This window comes from Amblyomma mixtum, chromosome 7, assembly GCF_055824585.1.
Source record: "Amblyomma mixtum isolate Tamu chromosome 7, ASM5582458v1, whole genome shotgun sequence".
NCBI lineage: Eukaryota > Metazoa > Arthropoda > Arachnida > Ixodida > Ixodidae > Amblyomma > Amblyomma mixtum.
Window position 1 is genome coordinate 132425117 of NC_143018.1, and position 4892 is coordinate 132430008.

At 48.2% G+C, this 4892-nt stretch overlaps 1 non-coding gene across 1 annotated transcript; it reads right to left on the reverse strand.

The window, feature by feature from the left end:
- Window positions 1–3140: 3140 nt before the first annotated feature.
- TRNAT-GGU (transfer RNA threonine (anticodon GGU)) lies at window positions 3141–3214 on the reverse strand. The gene has a single exon. It is a non-coding gene; the product is annotated as a tRNA-Thr (tRNA).
- Between the last annotated feature and the right edge of the window lie 1678 nt (window positions 3215–4892).

Sequence of the window (4892 nt, forward strand, 5' to 3'; positions counted from 1 at the left end):
CTATATGCAGTATAGCAGAACAGGAAAGACCATGGGCACTAACATGACAAAGCGATTGCAGTAACTCAGTGCAGAATTAATGCATGCAAGATCTCGTTCTTTTCAAGTATGATAGCCTATTAGAATTGGTTACTCACGATGTGGCCACCCGATCATCACCCGACGCATTTTTATCTGCAGATAGGCCAAGCCAGTAAGTTTTATGTATTTGGTTTCTTTCTTAGGGGGTATGTTTATGATGTTTTCTGCCGTGCATGTAACTGTGGCTCTTTTTCATTTTTGTTTGTGGACTGGTATCTTCAGTTGAACTTGAGTGTATGCCCATTTTCGTCCTTTCCATGTTGTTTGTTATCTTTTGCAGACCATGAGTTTGTACACCTCATATATCCGCTTCTTCTTTGGCTACCAAAAGGCGGCGGGCAGCATTGAATAAAAACAAACCGGACGAAAATAAAACACTCTGAGCAGCCTTGTTGCTGGTGGTTGCCGTATGGTGGCACCACAAAAAAGACTCGAGACAGCAGGGGCGTGGTGTTCAGACAAACAGTACGGGACGCAACAGAGAACCACATAACTTTTTAACTCTGCCGACGGTGTGTGTAGCAGCCTCATTGGCTCCTTAGAGACGCATTTGTAGCGCGCTGTAAAGCGTCCACTTTACACTGAATGACCAAGGAGGACTTGAACGCCGAAGACCCAACTCTAGGGAGACCCAGTGTGAGTCTTTTACGCATTGTGCGCCTCCTTTTTTTGGTGCCCGGCTAATGTTGTAGCTATATTTTCAGCGCCAATATCTATTCCAAGTGACATGAAATTAATGGTTTAGTGGAACTGAGTGTTTCCACAGTCTGTCTATTCATATGCCTGTGGTTTTCGCCCTGCTTTATGTAAGCGTACCAAATGTTCCTACGCAGTTTACGTCTGCAAAACGAGGTGTGGCCTAATACGTGCCCCGCAGTGTTGCTTCTTATTCCTTGCCATTGGTACGGCTCAGCTGTAAGAAAGTGAACTTTTTCTCTCGCGTGACTTGTCGAGACACTCCACAGGCAGCCAACCCAAGCTATTCTACCTCGATCTGCAGCGCCCACTTTATACTTGAAGAACCGAATAGGACAGGGACGCCAACGACAAAACTTACGTGAGTACATCTGTTCTCTTGCACATCGCTCGGTTGGCGTTTTTTGTGCGGATGCCGCGGAAAGCCGCTCGCTCTCATACCTGCCTCATACTAGCAGCACACGTTGTGTATACAGCCATGAAGCCTTCATCAACTATTTCATCTTCTGCGCAGAATATTCTCGAGAAGTCCGGAGCGGGAATAGAATTGTGAATTTCCTCGAATATGCGTTGTCTAACCTAAAACTGGTGCATCAGCTGTCATTCAGCGAACCAATTCGGCCGATGAAAATTCGGCGCACATTTTTAGCGGTGGCTTGCTGAATTCTAGAGCGCGAATGCAACAGAAGAAAGAAGCTGCGCCATTATTTGTGCATCTAATACAGAATCGTGAAGTTTTGCATTGCTTGTTGGTTTATTTAACCTTGTTACGGAGCTTTATCACGTTGTGACGCGAAGCGCGACCATATTTATATTCAATTGGTTATGGGTTCCCAAGGCGACTCTGGCTATGGTGATGCCGTAGTAAAGGGCTCCGCAAATTTCCACCACTTGAGGTTCTTTAACGTGCTCTGACATCGCACAATACACCGGACTCCATAATTTAAACTCCATCAAAATTCGACCGTGGCGGCCGGGATCGATTCTGCGTCTTTCGGGTCAGCAGCCGAGCGCCATGACCACTGAACTACCGCGGAAAGTTTTATCTCGAGTTATCGCAGTTACGCGCAGCCGCTTCAACGTCATGGAAGATAACAGCCATACCATTCGGACCTTGCCTCGAATGTTCATTTGGCAGCTTTAAATTTAGCGCGGCTCATAGCAGCGGTCCGTTGAGTTATTCGACAACCGTAAATTGTGCTAGTAGCTATCGTTAATTGCAGTCGTGAAGTTTATGAGCGTCAAAACGCTAGCGTGTGGCAGATAGCCTCGAGCGCTACTTGTGGCAATACGCAACGGCTGCTTTTATCAACGTTGCGGAAAGGGTTAAGCCGCCTTGCCTGCTCCCGGCAAGCGGAAGGACGCACCTCCCTTCTCAGTTTGCTTATGAAAGCGGCCGCCGCCCATCGCCACGAGCATGGTTTGAGGCTATCGGGCACGCGCTGCCGTGTTCACGCTCATAAATTTCATGACTGTGCTGTTGCGCTCACATATGTCTAGAGCGGACCTGCGGGCTCTCCAAATAGTCACTTTAGCTCAGAACTGCGCGTGCGACGTCTTGCGGCAGTCGTTGGGTTCGAATTCACTTGGTCAGATGCGTAACGAGAGTGAATCCTACAGCATTCTCGGCGGACCGAGATACATGTTTGAGTGATTTGCGGGTCCCAAGGGCAGAGTTTCCAAGATTCTTCCCAGAGGAAAACACATGACAATGTCGCATTCCGCTGCGACGACTCCGCACAAGAAGTTGAGGCCGACATTGACAAGTTGAAAGTATGAAATGACGAGAACGAGAAAAAAATACGATGACATGCCCAAGCCGTATTTCTATACGCGAAGCAGCCCTATACGCGACGCAGCATATGACCGCTGGCCCTGCTCAGAGGCCAGCGGTCATATCGAAGGCAACCGTCGAAACTCGAGGTGTTTTATGGCAGCCAGGTTACCGACCTGGTAGACAAGACAGACGGCGCTGCCATCAGTGCGCTCTATGCAGTCATCATTATTAAAATCATGTTTAACCCCAACGGACCCCGAATGCACACTGCTGGAAGGTGCCTTATTACACATTAACGGGCAGGTGCACCACTTTTTGAGAATTCCGGGTTATTGATTGGTTCTAGTCTATATAGGCTGTAGGTAAAGCGTGCCAAGTGTTTTTTCCGCATCTATTAAAATAGTAACTTGACTGCTGATTGAATTTTGGGCTTCTCCTCTTTGGTCAAATGTTTAGGGGAATCCAAGGTGGAGTAAATTTGTAATAAGGGAGTAATTACTCATTGGCATCCACCCAAGCGCAGCCATACGGCTACAAAGGAAAGCTATACAGCTTTCTCAGAAACTTCGTAGTTAAAGAAAAATTCTTCCTGGTCCGGGGCTCGAACCCGGGACCACCGCTACACCGGAGCAGTCGCTCTACCAACTGAGCTAACCGGGACGGCAAGCTTATGGTAGGGCGAGAGCGAATTGATCAATAACTCGAAGTGGGAACAGTGTTGGTCAAATGTTTAGGGGAATCCCCCAAGGTGGAGTAAATTAGTAATAAGCGCCGGAGAAGTGCGGGCAAGGTTGGTGCCACGTCATGGAAGGAAATATATCAAATTACCTCTGCCGTCAACCAAATCCTGCAGCGCTTCGTTTGATGCTGCCAAATAACCCTCGGTAGCTTTGCTTCACTTTCGTTGGCTTCATCCTTCAAAGGAATGGCTTAGGCGTTCAGAATATAGCATCAGCAACGAATGCAACGCGAGCAAGAAAACTGAGCTGGCAACACAAAAGTTCCTACGTATTAGCTCCTGAATTGGAAATACAAGCGCGGTTGAAGAACTCTTCGTCCCTACAAAATTAAAATAGCAGGAGCTAGTACTCAGCTTACCCGGCTAAGAGCTGTACATTTTGCAGTCCGTGGTTCAGTTGTCTTCTTCGCGTTTCATTTCTTGCTGATAGCACAGGTACCTTTGATGACGTCATCATGCGCCCTCCCACTTGGCGCTGTGTGCTACGCTTGAATTCCGACGTGATGTTATTTGGCGATTACGACAGCATTTGAAATGCTAGCCCAAAAGGATTTCGCATGCTTTACCTGCAAGTTCCACACCTTCGACCGCTTAAAGTTCATCGATTTGTAAAACCTATGCAGTTACTTTTTAAGGACCATGTTTTGCTCGAGTGGTGGTGAACGGACGTAGTTACTTGCCCTTCGACCTTTCTTGTCCTGCAGCTGTGTTCCCAGGACATTATCGGGGGCATACGCTTCCTGACTGAACATAAAAAAAATCAATGAGCTTTGGTACAAGCACATCTGCCTTTCGACGGACTTTCCTTTTAAAAGACGTTGCATTCTTAGCGAGTAGTATCGACGAAAGCCCAAGGAGGCTGAAGCGAGTGATAGAGGCAATCATGTTTTATAGAGTTCAGCTGTAGCCAGAAAGGTTCCACATCGCCTACCTTAACTTGTCCCTGTGTTCAGCAAAGAGAACGTGTGATCAGGCCAAGGAAGGACAGTCGCTGTTTCATATTTCCCGCATTAAACTGACAAGGAAAGCGTTCAGAGATATTTTTGGGCTCCACCCCTACCCATGCACACCAGTTCGTAAACGGCCATTCTCGAATTGCCATCGTTTTTGACGCAGGTGGGAAAAGTAGACGTAACGCTTGTGACGCTAGCTTCACGCCCACACCTTTATCACCCCCGCACGTCTTTCCCTCCTCAACCCGGAGCGTACTCGCCGTCCTGCCGCTTTGTGCCAGCCCAGGAGCCGACTGACTACGCACATACCGTATTCTCGAGCCGAGCAAACTTGCCCCCTGCCTCTTGGCACCTAAACAGTTCGTAGCAGTGAAAGGCTGCTTATTCCAGCACCGTGCGGAATCTCCAGCTTCGCCTAGTGACCTGGACAGAGAACATCTGACTAGGCACGGCCTGGGTGCCACAACCACCAGCCTGAAGGCCGCCCGCAATGCGGTTGCATAATTTTTTTTTTTTTTTTGGGGGGGGGGGGGCTTCAAATAAGTTTTTCACCCTCACCACCAGTTTCAATGGCAAACGCCGCTAATCGTAGGGTTTGTGGAGACGAATCGTGGGCACCAGTCATCGTCGGGTCTCCAAAAATATA